Genomic DNA, 24,281 nt, shown 5'->3' with positions numbered 1-24,281 from the left:
AATATACCTTTCTATTCAAGATACATTACAGTACAAATTGTTACTCAGCATCAGATATTGATCAGTTATATAGCATGAGGCTGTATGTTCATGCAACATTTAAATGTTTGGTAAATTAATTCCATTAATCCAAGTTAAATTAACTTAAATGTCATTTTATTCACAGCAAAAATCTTGTAAAATAAAAATGCAAGTTAGCAAAAAGGCCTTAAACACATTGTCATTCTGAAAATCTATGTACACAATGAATACCTTACCTTCAAGGGATGCTCCAAGCACCATGACAACTTCATAGGTCATAGTGTTGGCAGTCAGTATGAAACTTTGCGCATACTGAGATATTTTACATTGATTTCAAAGGTATAACTCCACTTTCTGCTGCGCCATTAGTATGTCATTAGCCAGAACACGTGTTCCAAGCTAGCTAATGTCAATTCTGTGCATATCCTTTGTGCCCCTCACAGCCAATGAGTGACCTGCAGAAACCGGATGTGCGTCACCCAGCAGCAGAGAAGACATAGAAACATAGAATGTGATGGCAGATAAGAACCATTCGGCCCATCTAGTCTGCCCAATTTTCTAAATACTTTAATTAGTCCCTGTCCTTATCTAGTTAGGATAGCCTTATGCCTATCCCACGCATGCTTAAACTCCTTCACTGTGTTAACCTCTACCACTTCAGCTAAGACTTTCTACACCCCCCAGCGGGGTCCCAGGTGAGAGTGTAAATCATTGCACTTTTAGTTTTTTAAAGATATTTTGTTTAATCTCTTCAGTTAACAAAAACTGATGTTTAAGCAAATACAAGAATATGTATGCGATATAATATTATTGTTTTAGTCAAATAAATATTATTGTTTTAGATAAAACTATTTTAGTTGGTCTCCAAATACGAGTGACCTTAACCCCTTAAGGACCAAACTTCTGGAATAAAAGGGAATAATGACATGTCACACATGTCATGTGTCCTTAAGGGGTTAATCTTTTGTGTCCCTATACCCCACTCCTTCTAGCATGTAAGCTCATTGAGCAGGTCCCTCAACCCCACTGTCAGTCCACCCATTGTACAGCGCTGCGGAATCTGTTGGCGCTTTATAAATAATAATACTAATAATAATTAGCCTAATAAACTGCAGACAGTTCACCTTGCAATGATTTCATTATTATCTATGTATTTCTAATGGTACGTACGTAACAAAATTGGTTCTGATATAATTTTTAAACTAATCTGAAAAGTTATTCTGAATATGAAATCTTCATCCGGTTGCAAATATTATAGATTTTAATAACAGTCAGCAAGAACGAGTCTTTACGGTTAAAATGCATGATTTACATCAAGTCTTACTGGCCAGTTCATTAATAAATTGTGATGTAAATAAAACCAACCGTGCTGGCAATGTTAATGACTGTATTTTTTCTCACTGTACTTATCTCTATATAGCCCGACCCCTTAGACTGAACACAGCAATCTAAGGCAGCTGCAGGCAAGAGTGGGTAGAGAAATGTGACCGGAATAGCAACATATTATCCATGGCAGGTACACCCAGCAGTTAAACTATCTATGAAAGGAAGACTAAAACATCAAGAACACATATGTGTATTCCTATCGCTTTACTGTCCCTATTGACAAGGTTCCCCCACCCCTTCCCCCAGTTCGGCCTAGAATATTTTTTTTTCCAGTATAGAGACTTCTCCAGAGTCGGTCCCTTTCATTGCTTCTCATCCAGTGAGTGCGACACGTGCATCAAATATCATATATTTATATATATATATATATTCAATCAATGCTTTCCTATGGAAGCTACAGTAACGTGACCGAGTTTTACTCCGTTACTGCAAAAGAAAGCAAGAGGATTTACCGTAACTCTGCAATGTTAACATTGCCGTTTCTAAAAAGCTGCAGTGTTTTTACACAGCAGGTTTAAACCTACAGGGCCACAGGGCAAGGGCCACTATTAGAATTATTCAGAATACCAAAATATACTGTACCTTCAACTAGCACCTCTCTTGGAACATTCTGTTATCTTAATATGTTAGAGCAGCAAGCACCAAGCTTGAAACCTTTCCATGCACACTCAACAGATTCACATCACAAACAGACTGGTTCTTTCAAGACACAACCATCTCACACACTGAACATGGCTTCATCAAGGTCATCTATACTCAACTAACAAACACAAACAAACCCCTTCTCTAGACAGCACCTTATCGTCACCGTAAAACAGGCAACACCTGTAGCAAATTCCTTCAAAATAAGACATTAGTGTCAAAACCAAGTAAGTGTGAAAACATGTCACAACAAGCTGTCCAACAAAGTCATAAAAAAAATATAAAAATAAAACGCTCCAGAAAAACCCCGGGGGACAAATAAGACAAACCACAAAAAATACATTACAAGTTAGGATTTTCTTACAAGGAGGAGGAAACACAAAACACATTTAAAATACTCTATCGTCCCTTACACACCCAAGGAGGTCAAATACAAATGTTTTTGAAAAATCATTACATTTTTACAGTGACATAAATCAGTCAGAACTATGCAAATTTCAAAGATGTCATGCAGAATATTAAGTGGATCTGTGCTTTCTGGGTTTCTGCATATTTTGCATAGACTCTCCAAAGGTGCTCGCTCAGTGTGCATTTCCTCCGGAGAAGTTTAAATGCGAGTATTTCTTAAAGGAACACTATACAAACGTATATACCTGACACTATTGGTCTAAATAGCTCTTTACCTCTGGTTAAAAAGGCGATTTACTCACAATTCTTCCAGGGCCTCATGGGTTCCAATCATGACTGGCCCCACCCCTTGGCTGAGAATCATCAAACTTGATTATCTCAGCCAATCCAATGCTTTCCCAGAGGAGGCTATCGTGCATGCTCGGCAAAACACCGCTGTGCGTCAATCAGCACCTCCTCACAGACATGCATTGAATCAATGCATCTCTAGGCGAAAAGTTCAGCACCTCCAAGCAGAATGTGGAGGCGCTCAACATCAGTGCTGGACACACAGGAAGCCCCTCTAGTGGCCGTCTGAGTGACTGCCAGTAGAGGTGTTACTAGGCAGTAATGTACACACTGCTTTCTCTCTGAAAAGGCAGTATTTACATTAAACTACTCAAATTCAGGTATCCCCTTCAGGGAACGCTACCCGCCACAACACGCACATAGTACAAGACACGGAAATACCCCGTCTTACACCAGGACTAAAATGTGGAATGTGGTAAATGTGGCAAGTCTCTATCGGGGATTTCTTATTGTAAATTGTCAATATATAATGTTAAACTGCTGAAGGATGCATACTTCGCCTGTGTACGGAAGAATTGTTTAATCCTTCCCCTTCTTTTTTCTGTATCCCCCATATTACTGTTCTGACAAAATAAAAATTGTCAAATTGAAAGTATTTACATTAAACAAAATATATACAAAACTCAAAAGTGAGAGAGACAATTTAAAGGTGCACTTTAAAAAAATATAATAATATATATATTTTTAATTGGAGTGTTCCTTAAAGTTTCTAGATATACCTTCCGTAATGTCATCAATACTGTTGCAATCAGATGCTTCTCATAGAGATGCATTGGAAAATTGCGCATGCACATAAAACTCTGTGAGAGGCACGCCACTATGAACGACATTTTAAAGTGAGTGAGACAGAAGACCATCCCAGCAGTCTGCTTGGGTATTACTTGAAATTTCCTATTTATAAAATAAGCCAGAGGGGCATGCAATTAAAACAACACTTGAACATTAGGAATATAAACATGTATTCCGAATGCCAGAGTGTTTTCCTCTATACTTAGATTTGTGGGTACCCCTTAACAAGATAAATCGTTTAGCTCACATGAAGTCCCACAGGGTGCCAGTCCAGCTGTTGCTTCTGCTCCCCCTGATTAAGAAAATCATTGCAGACGATCTCAGTCCTTCCGATGCTTCCCCATAGCGGGGTGGAGGGCAGTGTGCAATCGCAGCAATCGCCACCCTGCACCAATCAGCAGAGCGTGTAGACAGACCAGTAATGGCTAACCTTGACATCATAAATTGTTTCTGTACTACATATTTCCCATGATGCTCAGTTAGCTTTTATGTAGTCCAGAAATAATTTATGGTGTTACGGTTAGCCATCACTGGTGTAGGCGCAGGGTGTTAGTCCTGCAAAGATTCACTCAGACAGTGACTAGAGGTGAAGGGTTAAGGTTAATATTGGGATAGGTCTATGGTTAGACTTAGTGTAAACATTGGGTAAGTGGCATGGCTGCTATAGCATTAGTGTAAGCGTTGATATAGGCTTAGCGTTATCTACCAAAAATGTATTTAGATCCTAGACATATTAGACATTACACAATCAGGAATGACACATGGATCTATTCTTTTTAGTTATTTTTATTTAGTTGCACTGAATGTGTAAAAAATATTATAGGTAAAAATGTGAAATAATAAAAAAAAATTGCCACAATTGTAACATTTTAGTCACGTGTAGGGTTGAATAAGGTATACATATGGGATATTAAATGAAAGCCCTTCATTTTCTTAAAAAATAAATAAATATATATATATATATATATATATATATCAGCACTTAAAGAAAAACCCTTAAATTACTGGAAAACAAACACAAAGCGCAAGTTCTAGGTTTTGTTTGGTTCAGAATTTGGACAATTACCCCAATCCTTAAGAGATTAAAGGAGCACTATAGGATCAGGAACACCAACATGTATTCCTGACCCTTTAGTGTTAAAACCACTATCTAGACCCATTTGCCTTCCTAAAGATAGTAAAATCTTACTACTATTCAAGTCTAAAGTTGCTGCCTCTGCCTGTGAACTTCCTCTGACATCATTAGAAGTGCTGGCCTTATCCAATCACAATGCTTCCCCATAGGATTGGCTGAGACTGACAAGGAGGCAGATCAGGGGCAGAGCCAGCACAATTCAAACACAGCACTGGCCAATCAGCACGGGCTCCACCCACTCCCTACCGCCATTGCTGAGAACATCGAAATTGACTATCTCAGCCAATCCAATGCTTTCCCATATGAAAGCATTGGGAGGCAACTGCGAATGCATGGCAAAACTGAAAAGGCAGTGTTTAAATGACAATGCCTACAGGGACATACTATACACACCAGAACAACTACATTAAGCTGTAATTGTTCTGGTGACTATAGTGTCCCTTTGATTGTCTCTGCTCCATGTGAGTATGTCATATATATCCCTAAACCATTCCTATGCCTATAACCAACTAAAATACTACACTATATTATTTTTTCCTTTATCTAGTTTTGCTGCCATATATATCCCTTATTATATATAGTAAGTGTTTCTATAGTGCTCCACTATATATACCGGTGATAGTTCTAGCCTCTCAGTTTGTTTTATATTGAGCATGTTTGTGTATGGAGTCAGAGAGTGACTGTAGCTGCTTACATAATTACATATTATTCTATATATATAAGTGCCTCGTACTGCACAGAGCACTTTGGTTTTCCGACTGCACATTTAATACAGACAGGCTGACAGACCATCTAAATTTTAGATTCTAAAATAACGTAGACGTAAAAGCTCTTGTTATCCTCACCTGAAAAAAAGAAGAGATGTCTGCTTCCTCGGTGGCCACCTCGTACATCAAACAACCACTGCTGCAAAAGAGATTAGTTGAATTTTTACAAGATGCTCTATAAAATGCATCCTAGCACCTTAGGTGGCTAGCCTATCTCTTTAATCGGCAACGACTGCTAGACGAGAACGTCATCGGAATATAAACCCAGCAAAATGGGTGGGAAAAAGAGGGTGATATTTTCTCTGAGCTGTTCATGAAGCTCTATGTGTGTTTATTTGTCTGTGTAGACATCTAGGAGGAATGCTACCTATTCCAGCGCAATACGGGCTAATGTATTCTCGGTCTACTCGACTGTCAGGTCAAATGCATGTCAAATTATCTGTACTTCCCACGAGGCTTCCCTCCGATTGGCCAGGGAAGATTATGCATGAATGAGCAAACTCCATGCAGCCTTAGGCAAACAGACTCATTACAAAACACTCATGCAGAACGGATATTGAAGTGGAAAAGAATGTCCAAATAAAACACAGAATGCCTTGATTGTTTTCCAGAAAACAGCCGAAATTTCAGAGTATTGGATTTAATGAGATAGAATGAACTTTACTGAGCAAAACTGTAATGGTTTCCATTTTAACTCATAAAAACCTTGTGTGTTACAGGTGTAAAATAGCAAAACAGGCACTCTATGGAACCTAGCCAGCACAGATCATATCACGTCATTTTGGCACAGTTTGATATAAAAGATGAGTTTTCCCCACCTCCATCTCAGCTACATCGATAATGAGGAAATGACACTTGCAGTATCAATGTCAATTTTATCCAACGTGGATGGAGCTGAGCGGCTGATCATACTAGGGGTGGGTTAACTGGCACTCCTACCCAATCACCACCATTCAGATGAAATTAAGACTGAAAATGTTTATAATTCCGTATTATCAATGCAGCTGAGATTGGAGCTGTCCTTTGGTGCCGTTAAGATGCTCAGATAATCCCAAACAGCTCTTAAACATTTTGATTTTCAGAGCACCAAAACAACTTCCGCTGATTTAAGTGTATAGATCATGCACCTGCATCTTACTTCTCAATACACTGCCCTTTAGAGTTAAACCACATGTTTATGGATCCCGAGCCACACCTCTCCTGACTGTGACTTACACAGCCTCCCAAGTTTCTTAGCTTCCCTAATTGCAGAATGTGTTTAAAATGTATTATCTGCAGTTTTGTTAATAGCCTCTTGGTGCCTGCAACATTTTCTATTGCTTAAACAGCCTCATGTATGATTAACGTTCGATTAACAGAGCAGGAGATAAGAACTTCTAAAGTAAACACAATGTGCTGTAATATCTGATTGAAAATGAAACCATTTTTCATGCAAGCTGTGTGAGTCACAGCCAGGGGAGGTGTGGCTAGAGCTGCATAAACCGAAACAATAGTGATTGTCCCCATCCGGGAGTTTGTGGAAGGCTATACTGTGCTTGTGTAGGAGTCAGCGCTTCGTTCTCCTCCGCATGTGTGGCCGGTGCACTGGGGGTGTTCCCCTGGTGGCCGTAAGCCCAGGAAGGCATAGAATAGAAAGGTCTGCTGCCCTTGAGGTCGGTTTGCCTTTGGGGGGTCTCGTTGGCTTTGTGCTGCCATGCATCTGTGATTGCTATCGCAACTCCCTATGGAGACTCCGCCATGCTGACAGCATGCTGTCCGCATCCTCAAGCAGAGCATATCAAAGAAGACTGTAAGAGATGCCAAGGACAGACAGACGGTGGGTGTTATACGAAGAGTAACACACAATGCTCTGAAGCTGGTAGGTGAGGTGAGCATATTTCAATATTTTACATATTTTTTTGTTTAAGGCACATTGATTGTTACATTACAGGCTCACGTTAAAGAGTCCTTACCCTTTGATTTGAGAAATTCTAAACTGAAAGAATACGACTCTTGAGGAATAAGTTGATTCATAACAATTTCAGGTATCCCTGTGTTTATTTACATCCACAAGTGATTTCATTTCTGTGTGTAATCTCTTTTATCCTAGCTTGTCAAAGGCTATCAACTGACCTACATTGCAGCCATAGTCCAGGCTTAAAGCAATTATCTAGCCCTGTTCCGAAATTGGATTACAATCCAGTTCTCCAGGACGATGTTATCTATGTATATTTGTGTTACATTTATTGTCACTGATCTTCTGGTATACAAAGCTCATGTCAGTAACTTCTTTCTGATTTGGTCAGATAATATTATCTATTATTGCCTATTCCCTATTTCTACAGTAAAGGCTCATTTAATTTAACCCCTTAAGGACCGGACTGTTTTTGCGATGTTGTACGTTAAGGACCAGAGCGGTTTTAACACTTTTGTGGTGTTTGTGTTTAGCTGTAATTTTTCTCTCTCTCATTTACTGTTCCCATACAAGTTATATATATTGTTTTTTTCAGGACAAGAAGGGCTTTCTTTACATACCATTATTTGTATCATGTCACATATTTTACTTTAAAAATAATAATAAAATCTGGTGAAAAAAAAAAAGTTTTTGGACTTTTACTTGAAAAATCTTTTACTTATCTACAAAAGCTATGCAAACAATTACTAAATAGATAAAAAATGTTGTCTAGAGTTTAAAAACACCCAGTGTTTACGTGCTTTTTTTTGCAAGTTATATGGCTATAAGTACAAGTAGGAAATTGCTGTTTCAATATACCATATATACTTGAGTATAAGCCGACCCGAATATAAGCCGAGGCCCCTAATTTTACCCCAAAAAACTGGGAAAACTTATTGACTCGAGTATAAGACTAGGGTGAGAAATGCAGCAGCTACTGGTAAATTTCTAAATAAAATTAGATCTTAACAAAATTATAATAATTGAATATTTATTTACAGTGTGTGTATATAATGAATGCAGTGTGTGTGTATGAGTGCAGTGTGTGTATGAATGCAGTGTGTGTGTATGAATGCAGTGTGTGTGTATGAGTGCAGTGTGTGTATGAATGCAGTGTGTGTATGAGTGCAGTGTGTGTATGAGTGCAGTGTGTGTATGAGTGCAGTGTGTGTATGAATGCAGTGTGTGTGTGTATATGAGTGCAGTGTGTGTATGAGTGCAGTGTGTGTGTGTATGAGTGCAGTGTGTATGAGTGCAGTGTGTATGAGTGCAGTGTGTGTGTATGAATGCAGTGTGTGTGTATGAATGCAGTGTGTGTATGAGTGCAGTGTGTGTGTATGAATGCAGTGTGTGTATGAATGCAATGTGTGTATGAATGCAATGTGTATGAGTGCAGTGTGTGTGTGTGAGTGCAGTGTGTGTGTGTATGAATGCAGTGTGTGTACGAGTGCAGCGTGTGTGTACGAGTGCAGCGTGTGTGTATGAATGCAGTGTGTGTTTATGAATGCAGTGTGTGTATGAGTGCAGTGTGTGTATGAGTGCAGTGTGTGTGTGTGTGATGCAGAGTGTGATGCAGAGCCTTGGTGGGGGGTGGGCATTTTTATTATTTTTTTTAAATTATTATTATTTTAATATTCATTTTGTTTGTTTTATTAGTAATATTTTTTTTTATTATTATTATTTTTATTATTAATATTTTATTTTATTATTTAAATTGTTATGTTATTTATTTTCGTCCCCCCTCCCTGCTTGATACATGGCAGGGAGAGGGGCTCTCACTCCCTGGTGGTCCAGTGGATGGGCTGTGTAGGAAGGGGCTGGCAGCGAGCTGTTACTTACCTTTCCTGCAGCTCCTCTCAGCTCCCTCCTCATCCGCGCCGGTCCGGTCAGCTCCCTCTGCAAGTCCCAGTTTAAGTCTTGCGGCCGCAAGTTTAAGACCCGTGGCAACGCTATGACCCCGCGGCTCTCGCGAGACTTACACTGGGACTTGCAGAGGGAGCTGACCGGACCGGCGCAGAGGAGGAGGGAGCTGACACGAGCTGCAGGAGAGGTATGTAAACGCTCTCTGCCAGCCCCCAACAGCCCCTTGTCTGTAATATGGCAATGTAAGTTGCCATAATACAGACATTGACTCGAGTATAAGTCGAGTTGGGGTTTTTCAGCACAAAAAATGTGCCGAAAAACTCGACTTATACTCGAGTATATACGGTATATATTTTTAAATGTATCAATAGTGACATTGTAACACTATTATCTGTCATAAATCTCTGAACCACACGCCACATGTTAATATTTTTTTTAAAGTAGACAACCCAGGGTATTCAATATGGGGTATGTCCAGTCTTTTTAGTAGCCACTTTGTCACAAACCCTGGCCAAAGTTAGCATTTATATTTGTTTGCGTGTTAAAAATGCAAGAAACGCTAACTTTGGCCAGTGTTTGTTACTAAGTGGCTACTAAAAAAGGCTGAACATACCCCATTTGCAATACCTTGGGTTGTCTTCTTTTGCAAATGGTATGCCATCATGGGGGTAATTCTCACTCCTGGGCTACCATACGCTCTCAAAGGCAACATAACCAATCTGACAAATTTCAATGAAAAAAGAAAAAGTAAAATCAAGCTTTATATTTGACCCTGTAACTTTCAAAAACACTATAAAACCTCTACATGTGGGGTACTCTTATACTTGGGAGAATTCGCTGAACACAAATATTAGTGTTTCAGAACAGTAGAACGTATCACAGCAATAATATCATCAGTGAAAGTGCCGTTTGTATGTGAAAAATGCAAAAAACTTCACTTTCACTGACAATATCATCGCTGTTATATGTTTTACTGTTTTGAAAGACTAATATTTGTGTTCAGCGAAGTCTCCTGAGTAAAACAGTACCCCCCATGTACAGGTTTTAGGGTGTCATAGAAAATTACAGGGTTAAACACAGTGCTAGCAAATTAAATTATCTGGACTTTCGGCCTGTGTTCTCAGGCATGTCCCTCAAATTGCAATCAATAGAATTACTTAATTATGTAAAAATATTACATAAATATGCCCGTAGAATTTAAATATATATACATATTTATATATTTGAAGTCTACATGTATATTTATGAAATTATTTATGTAATTATGTACATGGACATATGTATATTTCATATTATTTTTATCTATTTATTTATTCATATATATATATATATCAACCCCAGTCAAATAGGTGGAGCGCTCAAAGTGAGGTAACTCAACCCCCTCATTTAGGCCGTGTAAATAACCTAGAGTTGTCGATGAGAGAAAGTAATATTGTGTGATATGTTTCAATTTATAATAGAGTGGTAAAAAGAGATATGGACCCACTCACATGGTTCTGAGCCTTATCTGGATAGGCTCAGATCACTTTTGCAGGCGTGTTTGGGATAACACAAAACCTTACACTGGAGGAATGGTCACGCTGTTCCTTTAAGAGATAAAAAACCCAAATTTGGTGCAGCATGTAAAAATAATGCAGTGTAGGTGACAGGGTACAGTGAACTGCTCACCTGATTCAGAGCCTGGACTCTGGCTCTGAGTATATAAGTATATGTGTCTATGAGGGGACACAAAACCCTATAGGTGGATGGAGGAATGGTCACGCTGTTCCTTTAAGAGATAAAAAAAACCAAATTTGGTGCAGCATGTAAAGATAATGCAGTGTAGGTAACAGGGTACAGTGAACTGCTCACCTGATTCAGAGCCTGGACCCTGGCTCTGAGTATATAAGCATATGTGTCTATAAGGGGACACAAAACCCTATAGATGGATGGCTGGAGCACAAGCAATTTCTTCACCAGGAGGAGGTTAGTAGAAAAAGTAATTTATTAAATAAAAAACTAGTATGAATAAAATTGTAAAAAACAATGAATATAATAAGTCCTCAATCCTGTGAGTTGTCCGAGAGGCGTTTCGCCGGTCAGCTTTTTCAATCGGTATAATTCTATGTGCTCCTGTTCTTCTTTTATATCTCCACTAAAGATCTCTTTCCAGGTGTCCTCAATTTCGAAATCGGCCGCGGCTCTGTTCCGCCTATGTCACTTCCGCTTACGTCATCACCTGTTGCGGTCGCATTTCGTCCGCCCATATATGGGTGAATCTGCGGCCGCCATATTGTTTATGGGCAAAAACGTCTCTTTGTATATATAGAGAGTCCCTCATACAGTATAACAATGGGAAAGTAAAAACGGATAATGAAGAAGGGTATAGTTAGTGTTTCAATCAAATTGTATTATAAAAGAGGTTAAATAAATGTAACACTTATATTCATACCATAACCTTCACCCAGAAATCAATGTGTATACAAACATGTATTTAAATGAATAAATGTTTATATTAAGCATGACAGATAGCAATCCATTAAGTGATAAATATATGTTTTCTTAATGGTATTTGGCATCAAAAGTAAACTCCAATATTTATTTAGTAAGTTAAGGGTAAATTATTTAAAGAGGTATCTAAGGTATTTAAATACATGTTTGTATACACATTGATTTCTGGGTGAAGGTTATGGTATGAATATAAGTGTTACATTTATTTAACCTCTTTTATAATACAATTTGATTGAAACACTAACTATACCCTTCTTCATTATCCGTTTTTACTTTCCCATTGTTATACTGTATGAGGGACTCTCTATATATACAAAGAGACGTTTTTGCCCATAAACAATATGGCGGCCGCAGATTCACCCATATATGGGCGGACGAAATGCGACCGCAACAGGTGATGACGTAAGCGGAAGTGACATAGGCGGAACAGAGCCGCGGCCGATTTCGAAATTGAGGACACCTGGAAAGAGATCTTTAGTGGAGATATAAAAGAAGAACAGGAGCACATAGAATTATACCGATTGAAAAAGCCGACCGGCGAAACGCCTCTCGGACAACTCACAGGATTGAGGACTTATTATATTCATTGTTTTTTACAATTTTATTCATACTAGTTTTTTATTTAATAAATTACTTTTTCTACTAACCTCCTCCTGGTGAAGAAATTGCTTGTGCTCCAGCCATCCATCTATAGGGTTTTGTGTCCCCTTATAGACACATATGCTTATATACTCAGAGCCAGGGTCCAGGCTCTGAATCAGGTGAGCAGTTCACTGTACCCTGTTACCTACACTGCATTATCTTTACATGCTGCACCAAATTTGGGTTTTTTTATCTCTTAAAGGAACAGCGTGACCATTCCTCCATCCACCTATAGGGTTTTGTGTCCCCTCATAGACACATATACTTATATACTCAGAGCCAGAGTCCAGGCTCTGAATCAGGTGAGCAGTTCACTGTACCCTGTCACCTACACTGCATTATTTTTACATGCTGCACCAAATTTGTTTTTTTTTATCTCTTAAAGGAACAGCGTGACCATTCCTCCAGTGTAAGGTTTCGTGTTATCCCAAACACGCCTGCAAAAGTGATCTGAGCCTATCCAGATAAGGCTCAGAACCATGTGAGTGGGTCCATATCTCTTTTTACCACTCTATTATAAATTTAAACATATCACACGATATTACTTTCTCTCATCGACAACTCTAGGTTATTTACACGGCCTAAAAGAGGGGGGTGAGTTACCTCACTTTGAGCGCTCCACCTATTTGACTGGGGTTGATTTATTAACCACACAGTCTAACACCATATACGTTATACTCGTGCTAAGTAGTGAGAGGATTGCACATTGGTGGTAGCAGCACTATCTTTTCCACTTAAATTCGATTTAAGCGCCTGAACACACAATATCTTTGTTTTTCTAAAATATATATATATCATTTCATTCTAAGTGGATTTTGATATAAATATATATATACTAATATCAAAATAACGTTAGAATAAAATTACATATTTTACATATATATATATATATATATTTTTTTTATATATATACACACACACATATATATATATATATATTTTTTACATTGATTTTATTAAAAAAAATGTATTTTACAGATGCAGGGAGACTGCCTGTCAGCACAGACAGTCCCCCTGGAAGGCAGATACACAGGCACCTAGTGCGGTCACGTGATCGAGCGATCACGTGGCCGCGGGGTCCTGATCTGCCGCGGGGAGACTGCCTGGGCACACAGGCAGTCCCCCTGGACTGGGAGGAACGCTGATCGCCGCCGGGGGAACGACGGCGATCAGGTAAGTAGCCCCAGACCGTTATGACGGTTTAGACAGTCATCGGTCCTCAAGGGGATGTTTCCGATGACGGTCCTGAACCGTCATCGGTCGTCAAGGGGTTAAATATTGTTGAATTAACAATGAACACATAAGCAAGTGACTTCCACTAATGACAACAGATTTCATTACCTAGCGAGAATAAATAAGTACATAAGTGCTCTCGCTCAAGGAAAGACCTCAATTTTTATTCATCAACTAAAACAAGGCAAACTATCAGGTTATATATTATTTTATGATACTGTTACTACAGGGCTCGACAAATCCCAGGCGCCAGGTCTCTATGGCGACCAGGAAATTTGTCCTGGCGCTTGGGATTTGTGAGCCTGGGTAGCTAATGGACAGCTGTGGGAGGCGGGCAGCTGACTTATTGCGGCGGCGAGGGAGCTGTAATTTTCCTGCTCTGCTCCCTTTCATGATGCCGGAAGTCTGGTTGTGACATCACTCTGGCCCCGGGCTCACTAAACAGTGTGCGAGAGGGAGCAGAACATTGAGATGACAGCAGTCCCACTGGACCCCAGGGGGTGCCTATGCAATCCAGCTCCACAATGGTAGGGAGACTGGGTGGATTTACATAAAATAAAAATAAAAAATTATTTGTGAGTGAGTGTGTCTATGTGTCTGTGAGTGTTTGTGTGTGTGTGTTTGTCTGTCTGTGTGTGTGTTGTCTGTGAGTATGTGTTTGTCTGTGAGTGTGTGTGTGTTTGTCTGTGAATGTCGGTCAGTGAGTGTGTGTTCCCTCCAATCACGTGGGAAAGGTGTATTTACTTGCCATTTTTCCCACGCCGTGCTGGTGACACTGTGGCTGATCCCACCTCCATGGCTGAGATCATTAATCTTGACGATATCAGCCAGTCCAATGCTTCCCCGTAGAAAAACATTGGGAAACTATTGCGCATTCACGGTAAAATGCCACTGCACCAATTTAACTTCTCATAGAGATGCATTAAACCAATGCATCCCTATAGGGAACATTAACGTAGATACTGCACAGTGTGATGCACTGACCCAGGAAGCACCTCTAGAGGCCGTCTCAATGACTGTCGCTAGAGGTGTCACCAGGCAGCAATGTAAACACTGTCTTTTGTCAGTGTTTACATTGAAATGCATTCAGGGACAGGATATAGACTTCAGAACAACTACATTAAGCTGTAGTGGCTCTGGTGATTATAGTGTCCCTTTAAGAATTGTATTTGTGGCGTTGATTTCTCTGGCTCATAACTTTTCTAGCTGGCTCCTAGATTTTCCGAAAATTTGTCAAGCCCTGTCTTACTATATTTCCACTTATCATATGGGAGTCGGTTTAAAAAAAGTTGTTTTATGGACGGGTGATATGAAGGCTGCCCCAAATCATGATATTCCCTTACAATAAACTGAGGGAATAAAATTAAACATTTTAAGGATCACTGTGGCAGTGCTTACATTTTAAATTCATTATTAAATCTGATCAGCGGAACTGCTCAATACATTGGCAGCCACCACCATTCGATGCCTGCTACCAGCCTATTTAAAGCCCCATTAGCAGTTTTGAGAATTAAGACTGTGTGCACACATTTCCTAAGCTGACAAACACAAATGCGCAGAATTTTGGCTCAAGGGGGGTTTGGAACTGAGCAGTGTACACTCCCCTCATCTTGTACATGCTTTTCACACAGCTGTCACAGCTGCAGATATAAACTATTCCAAGCAGGGATACAGTGACAAGGCAACCTTACACAGCATAGGTTGTTATGGTGTTTGGAGTGTCCCTTTAATAGGCCAACAATCTGCGTTTCTCATTTTCTATTACCCAAGTTGAGCTGCTTTTTAATTATTTTTCAAAAAAGCAAAGATAGCTTTGAGCAAGCATGTTATGACAGATATGTTTTATAAGTAGGAGAAATAACATATATTAAACGGGATATGCTAAGCACCGAAAACAACTTAGCTTAAAGGATTACTATATCACTTAGATCACGTCATCTATCTAACTATATCACTCAGACCACTTCATCTCACTGCAGGTCTGAGCTCACTGAGTAATTTTCATATGGGGACTATAAAGTGATCAGCCACAACATTAATACCACCTGCCTAATATCATGTAGGTCCCCCTCATCCTGACAAAATATGTCATACGTCGAGGCATGGACTCCACAAGACCTCTGAACGTGTCCTGTGGTAATTGGCACCAAGACAACAGACCCTTCAAGTCCTGCTAGTTGCGAGTTGGAGCCTCCATGGCTTAGATTTGTTGATCCAGCACACCCTACTGATGCTCAATCGAATTTGGCAACACCTTAAAGGACCACTATAGGTACCCAGACCACTTCAGCTTAATTAAGTGGTCTGGGTGCAAGGTCCAGCTAGGGTTAACCCTTTTTTCTATAAACATAGCAGTTTCAGAGAAACTACTATGTTTATATTAGGGTTAATCCAGCCTCTAGTGGCTGTCTCATTGACAGCCGCTAGAGGTGCTTGCGTGCTTCTCACTGTGAAAATCACAGTGAGAAGACGCGGGCGTCCATAGGAAAGCATTGTAAATGCTTTCCTATGAGACTGGCTGAATGCGCGTGCGGCTCTTGCCGCGCATGCGCATTCAGCCGAGGAGGAGGAGAAGAAGCGGAGAGCTCCCCGCCCGGTGCTGGAGAAAGAGGTTTAACCCCTTCCTCTCCATCCAGCCCGGCGGGAGGGGGACCCTGACCACTAAAGTGCCAGGAAAATGAGTATGTTTTCCTGGCACTATAGTAGTCCTTTAAACTCTTCATCATGTTCCTCAAAACATTCCTGAACTATTTTTGCGGTGTGAAAGACGCCACCGCCATCAAGGAACAATGTTGCCATGAAGGAATTATGTGGTCTGTAACAATCTCTAGGTAAGTAGTATGTGTCAAAGTTACATCCACATGAATGGTTTCCAAGCAGAATAATGTCAAAAGCATAACACTGCATCAGTCGGCTTGCATTTTGTTCGCATTGTGCATCCTGCTGCCATCTCTTTCCAGGTAAACGATGCACATGCGCCCGGCCATCCACCTGATCTAAAAGAAAACATGATCAGACCAGGCAAGCTTCTTTCATTGCTCCATGGTCCATTTCCGATGCTCACGTTCTCATTATAGGCGCATTAATCGGTGGACAGGGGTCATTGTGGATTATTATTATTATTATTATATTTATATAGCGTCAATAAATTCCGTAGCGCTTTACAATGGGTGGACTAACAAACATGTAATTATAACCAGACAAGTTTAACGCACAGAAACAGAGGGGTTGAGGGCCCTGCTCAATGAGCTTACATGCTAGAGGGAGTGGGGTAAAGTGGCAAAAAGGTAAGGAAAGTATTGGGTAGAATAGTATTTAATGAAGACTTAGTGTGGGGTTTTTTGGAGCCTTTAACAGTTTCATCGATATGCTTTTGTGAAACAGTGAATTTTTAATGATTTTTCGAAGGAGTGGAGACTGGGTGAGCATCTAACGGAAAAGGGAATGGAATTCCATAGGAATTGTGCAACCTAGTGAAGTCTTAACTCCGAGCATCAGAGGTTGGAGTACGAACAGAAGCTAAGGGCCTAGACGGGACATACTTGTGTATTAGGGAGGATAGATAGGTGGGAGTAGCATTATGTAGAGATTTGATAGCAAGAACCAGAATTTTAAATTAAGCCCTATATCTTACGGGAAGCCAGTGCAGGGACTGACAGAGGAGTGAGGCGTGGGAAGTGCAGGCGGACAGGAAGATGTGCCTCGCCGCCGCATTCATTATAGACTGCAATTGGGCAAGTTGGAAACAGGTAAGGCCACTGAGAAGTGGATTGCAGTTGTCAAGGCGAGAGAGAACAGTGGCATGGACCAGCACCATAGCCGCATTTGGCGTTAAGTAGGGGTGGATGCGCGCAATGTTTTTGAGATGGAAGCGGCAGGATTTGGCGATTGACTGGACATGAGGGGTGAAGGAGAGGTCGGCGTCAAAGAGAACACCTAGGCAGCAAGCCTGCGTGGTAGAGCTGATGGTAGCACCATTAACGTGGAGGGAGACAGAAACGGCAGTAGCAATACTTGAGGGAGGAAATACCAGAAGTTCTGTTTTGGACAAGTTGAGCTTAAGGAAGTGGGCAGTTATCCAGTTAGAAATAGCAGAGAGGCAGTCAGAGACACTAGTCAAGAGTGGGGGGAGAGATCAGGGGAGGAGAGATAAATTTGCATATCATCCGCATAGAAGTGATATTGGAAACCAAAAGAGCTGATGAGTTTACCAAGGGAGGCAGTTTAGATTGAGAACAGTAGGGGACCAAGGACTGGGCCTTGGGGGACACCAACAGAGAGAGGTTGTGAGGAAGAGGCAGAGCCAAAGAAAAAGACACTAAAAGAGCGCTGGGTGAGGTAGGTGGAGCACCAGGAGAGAGCAATATCTCGCAGACCGAGATTACGGAGAATGAGATGAAGCTGTTGATGATCAACAATATCAAAAGCAGCGTAAAGGAGGGCGTGGCTGACTGAGCAGCAAGCAAGACGTGCTTAGACGGAGCTCCGCCGAAGAAATTAATTAGTAGTGGAAAAAACCCTTTAAAAAGCTCCAAAAGCAGCAAGCAACGACCCCCCACCCAGCCGACATGATGGGGCGCAAAAACAAGAAAACGTACACGCAAACATCCCGCAATATGCCCAAGATCAGGCTCTCCTTCGAAAGACCTACTCCACGAGTCGCTCCCAAGATGGCGCCTGCGGAGCTGAGTGACAGCGAGGCCTCTGAGGCATCACAAGAGACGGAACAACCCACCGGTACTAACCCTGCAAGCCGCACTAACTGTGAGTCGAGCTCCGACGATGACTCCTCACCGGTGACCAAGAGGGACATAAGGGACCTCCTCTTGGAAATGAGGCAGGTCTGGAAGGCTGACTTACGAGCAACACAGGCTGAACTAGGGACCCTGCGCACACGGGTTGCGGACGGGGAAGCTAGAGAGAGAGCCAGAGAACAAGAGTTGCAGACCGCACAGAAGGAGATCCAAGCGCTCACCCACCAAGTCCAGATACTCACCAGAAGTGTGACAGTGCTAGAAACAAGGCACAGACGGAGGAACATCCGACTTCGAGGAGTGCCAGAACAGATCTCAGGCGAGGAACTCCTGCCCTTCCTACACCGCCTGCTGCACCACATGGAAGCCAAAAGAGACACTAACCCGGAGCTGGTGACTGCAGCGTTCCGGATCAGAAAAGCCGCAACCGCCCCAGAGGAAGCCCCTAGAGACATTATAGCTGTCACTAAGGACACTACAGCTGGGTCCATTATAATGTCACGCTCTAGAGAGCTCAAAAGTGTCAGATTTCAGGGATCGACTGTAGCTATATATGGGGATCTCCCGTTCGCGGTGCTGGCAGCCAAAAGGCAACTAGCACCTGTGGCAAAACAACTGAGAGAGGCAGGCATTAAATATAGGTGGGGAGCGAAGGGTTACTTAGTTACTCAAAAGGAAGGAGAAACAATTACATTAACCCCCCACGGAGACCAAGCGGCATTCCTTCACAGCCTGCAAAGGTCCAGTACTGACCCAGTGCCGGCCCAAAAGGCCAAGATCAGCACAAAATGCTAACACTCTACACCCGAGGAGCAGGGAACACCACACGACCGGTACACGACCCACCCGGTATCCACACAGGTTCCGGGGAGACTTTTCAAGAGATACCTGATACAAATCTTGCTTGACGGGGGAGGGTAAGACCGTAAAGGGCCAATAGACACATGATTGACATACGTCGCCTTAGCTTAAGAGCAACGCAGACAAGATATCATGTATATAGTTGATGTTTAAACCCTACTTCCACCATAAAACAGACCCTGTTAGGAGGGGAGACCCCAAGCCGACAGCGACTTACACATTTACCAATCTTTGACGCAGGTCCCCACAAGAACCCTTATTGACACAACCCCAAAAGATGTACTACATAGATGTAATACTATATGAATAGACTGAATTAAGCAGTGGTTAAATCGTTGTCTTTGTCACTATATTTCTCTCATAATGTGATTCAAGTGTGTTTTGTGTGAGAAAACTCAATAAAATACAAATAAAAAAAAAACCAAAAGAAAAAACAGCGTAAAGGTCAAGGAGAATTAGGATAAAATCAGGGTAACAGTTGCATGTTTGAAGGGTAAGGGCAATATGCCAGAGGAGAGGGAGAGATTGAGAATTTTAGTAAGAGGCAAATCAAGAGAAGGAGACAGAGTACGGATGAGATGTGAGGGAATAGGATCTAGGGAGCAGGTGGTGGGGCGGGAGGACCGGAGCAGATCAGAAACCTTTTCCGCTGTAGTGGATGCGAATAGAACAGCAGAGGGAGTGGGGTTAAGGGAGGTTTTGTGAGGGGAAGGAGAGATATCTCTTCCCTGATTGTAGAAATCTTGGCAGTGAAGTGAGTTGCAAAGTTTGTGGCAGTTAAGTTGGTAGGAGGAGGAGGAGCAACAGGGCAAAGAAGAGAGTTAAAAGTGTGAAATAGTGGTTTGGGTTGGCGGGAGAGTGTGGTAATGAAGATATTGAAGTAATTTACTTTTGCAGAGGAAAGAGCCAAGCTCTAAGAGCACAGCATAAATTTATAGTGGAGGAAGTCAGATGCGGAGTGAGACTTTCTCCAGCAGCGTTCAGCAGTTCAGCAGCGTGGGTTGTCAGCACCCGGGGCAAGGCAAGTAATTTGCGCCCCCTAACACGTGGATTTTTAGACACACACACACTAACAGACACACACACACACTAACAGACACACACACACACACTAACAGACACACACACACACACACACACACACTAACAGACACACACACACACACACACTAACAGACACACACACACACACACACTAACAGACACACACACACACACACACTAACAGACACACACACACATACACTAACAGACACACACACACACACACACTAACAGACACACACACACACTAACAGACACACACACACTAACAGACACACACACACTAACAGACACACACACACTAGCAGACACATACACACACTAACAGACACCCACACACACACTAACAGACACACACACACTAACAGACACACACACACACTAACAGACACATACACACACTAACAGACACACACACACTAACAGACACACACACACACACACACTAACAGACACACACACACTAACAGACACATACACACACTAACAGACACATACACACACTAACAGACACACACACACTAACATACATTAACACACACACTAACAGACATACACACACACTCACATTTTTAACACATATTTTTTTTTAAATGTAACCCCACCAGCATCCTTACCTTTGGAAATGCTGGGGGGGGAGGGGGTTCTCTTCCTCCCTGGTGGTCCAGTGGCTGCTGAGCGGGCGGCAATGGCGGGCGGCAGGCTGGCGAGGGAGCACTTCCCCTGAGCTGTCTGCTCAGCTCCCTCGCGCGTCGCAGAGTGAGGCTGGGAGCCGGAATATGACGTCATATTCCCTCGCCGGCTGCCCACCAATGCCGCCCGCCAGCCTAGCAGCCCGCCGGCATGTCTGTTAGCCGCAAGGCTAACAAGACATTTGCCTTGGGCATTTGGGGGCGGCTTTTTTTTCCGCCCCATGGAAAATGCCGCCCAAAGCAAATGCCTTGTTTGCCTCGCGGCTAATACGCCCCTGGCGCCCCCCCCCCTGCACCCACCACGCTACGCCTCTGTACCGAGGACTTTTATGCGGGTTCATCCGTGGGATTGGTGAGAGGGAAAGTCTTCAGACTTGGCTATGTGATTTTGATGAAGTTGTCAAGTTGGAACTCGGCTGTCCAGCATATGTTTGCAGATATAGCCGGATATATACTCAAAGCGAATATAGCCTGAGCAGTTTCTTACTTGCTCTGTTTGTGAGTGCTACATACATATCTGGTTCTTCTTATATCTGGTGTCCATGCAATATTACACTATATGTTTTTTTATGTTTGTCTTTTTCATGTTGATCTTCATATGTTGCAAGTATAATGTTTTTTATAGTGTATTGACACAATAAGCACTTTAAATATTTTTGCACATATATGTGAATGGAAATTGCACTTTAAGAATATTGTACTAGTTGATGTGCTATTTGCACAGTACTGAATAAGCACTTTGCTGCTAAATTTTTAAGAATACTGCACTAGTTGATGTGTTACTTGCACAATATTGAATAAGCACTTTTATTTGCTGCGAAACACAATTCTGTACACAAATTTGATAGGATGATTTTAGAGGCACAGCACACTTTATTTTTTGTTCGATATTTTCTGTTTAGTGTAACAAGAGGAGTGTACACTGATAAGGTGCTGCTATTTATTTTAAAGGGGATATTTTAGAGTTAGCGCCATATATACTTGTAATTTTTGTTTGGTTTTAATGTTGTGACTGATCAGTGAAGTGTTCCTTTAACCCCTTCAGGACCGGCCTGTTTTTGCGATGTTTGTACGTTAAGGCCCAGAGCAGTTTCAACAATTTTGTGGTGTTTGTGTTTAGCTGTAATTTTCCGCTCTCTCATTTACGGTTCCCATACAAGTTATATATTGTTTTTTTCACGACAAGAAGGGCTTTCTTTACATACCAGTATTTATATTATGTCATATATTGTATTTAAAAAAAATAATAAAATATGGTGAAAAATAAAAAAAAAACATGTTTTTGGACTTTTACTTGAAAAATCTTTTACTTATCTACAAAAGCTAATGAAAAAAACTGCTAAATAGATTCAAAATTTTGTCCCGAGTTTAAAATCACCCAGTGTTTACATGCTTTATTGCTTTTTTTTGCAAGTTATAGGCCTATAAATACAAGTAGGAAATTGCTGTTTCAATATATATATATTTTAAATGTATCAATAGTGACATTGTTACACCGTTATCTGTCATAAATCCCCGAAACACACCTAACATGTACATATTTTTTAAAGTAGACAACCCAGGGTATTTAAAATGGGGTATGTCCAGTCTTTTTTAGTAGCCACCTAGTCACAAACACTGGCCAAAGTTAGCATTTATATTTGTTTGTGTGTTAAAAATGCAAAAAACGCTAACTTTGGCCGGTGTTTGTGACTAAGTGGCTACTAAAAAAGGCTGAACATACCCCATTTGCAATACCTTGGGTTGTCTTCTTTTGCAAATGGTATGCCATCATGGGGCTAATTCTCATTCCTTGGCTACCATACGCTCTCAAAGGCAACCTAACCAATCTGACAAATTTCAATAAAAAAAAAAAAAAAGTAAAATCAAGCCTTATATTTGACCCTGTAACTTTCACAAACACTATAAAACCTCTACATGTGGGGTACTCTTATACTCAGGAGACTTCGCTGAACACAAATATTAGTGTATCAGAACAGTAAAATATATCACAGCAATAATATCCTCAGTGAAAGAGCTGTTTGTGTGTGAAAAATGCAAAAAACTTCACTTTCACTGACAATATCATCGCTGTGATATGTTTTACTGTTTTGAAACACTAATATTTGTGTTCAGCGAAGTCTCCCGAGTAAAACAGTACCCCCATGTACAGGATTTAGGGTGTCATAGAAAGTTACAGGGTTAAGCACAGTGCTAGCAAATTAAATTATCTGGACTTTTGGCCTGGGTTGGCAGGCAGGTCCCTCAAATTGCAATCATTAAAATTACTTAATTAGGTAAAAATATTACATAAATATGCACGTAGAATTTTAATATATATACATATTTATATATTTGACGTCTACGTGTATATTTATGAAATTATTAATGTAATTTTGTATGTGGACATATGTATATTTCGTATTATTTTTATTTATTTATTTATACATAGATATATATATCATTACAATCTACATTCATTACATTCTAAGTGTATTTTGATATAAATATATATATATATCAATATCAAAATACTGTTAGAATAAAATTGAATATATATATATAATTTTTTTTTAATTATTAAAAATTATTTTTATTTTTTGTTATTTATTTTTATTAACATATTATTTGTATTTTATAATAATATATATATACCATATATATAGTTATTATATATATTGTATATATTCGTGTGTAATTTAAATATAAGTGTATTTTTATATTAATATACGTATATATAAATATAAAAATACACTTAGTGTGACATTATATATATGATATATATACATATATTATATATAGGTGTATATATAGATATAATACATGTATATATATCATATATATATACACATATTATAATTTTTTTTACACTGATTTTTTTGTTTTACACTTTATTTTATGATTTTTCACTTGCAGGGAGACTGCCTGTCAGCACAGACAGTCCCCCTGCAGGCAGATACAAAGACCCCTATTGCGGTCATGTGATCGAGTGATCACATGGCCGTGGGGTCCTGATCTGCCGAGGGGGGACTGCCCGGGCAGACAGGCAGTCCCCCTGGACCGGGAGGAGAGCTGATCGCCGTCGTGTGACCGACGGCGATCAGGTAAGTTGCCCAAAACCGTTATGACGGTTCAGGACCGTCAGCGGTCCAAACGCACGTTTTACCGCTGACGGTCCTGAACCGTCAGCGGTCCTTAAGGGGTTAATAAAGCAGTATATAGGTCATGCTGCTGGAGTTTAACAGCTTAATCCTCTGCCATTTACAAGTTAAATCACTTTGCTTATGTAGCCCT

General features: G+C 40.7%; 1 protein-coding gene across 3 annotated transcripts in view; it reads right to left on the bottom strand.

The window, feature by feature from the left end:
* Positions 1-24,281, bottom strand: part of FAM169A (family with sequence similarity 169 member A) — a 98,642-nt gene that overhangs the window by 62,054 nt on the left and 12,307 nt on the right. The window contains exon 1 of one of the 3 annotated variants that reach the window (XM_063453798.1): positions 1,990-2,011. The exons of the other annotated variants lie outside the window; for them this stretch is intronic. The gene's annotated coding sequence lies outside the window, so the exon portion shown is untranslated. Of the gene's footprint in view, positions 1-1,989; positions 2,012-24,281 lie in introns of those variants that run through there. 3 annotated transcript variants of the gene reach the window in all.

Source organism: Pelobates fuscus, chromosome 5 (assembly GCF_036172605.1).
Source record: "Pelobates fuscus isolate aPelFus1 chromosome 5, aPelFus1.pri, whole genome shotgun sequence".
NCBI lineage: Eukaryota > Metazoa > Chordata > Amphibia > Anura > Pelobatidae > Pelobates > Pelobates fuscus.
The sequence above is the reverse complement of the archived record's forward strand: the minus strand, read 5'-3'. Positions and strand labels throughout refer to the sequence as shown.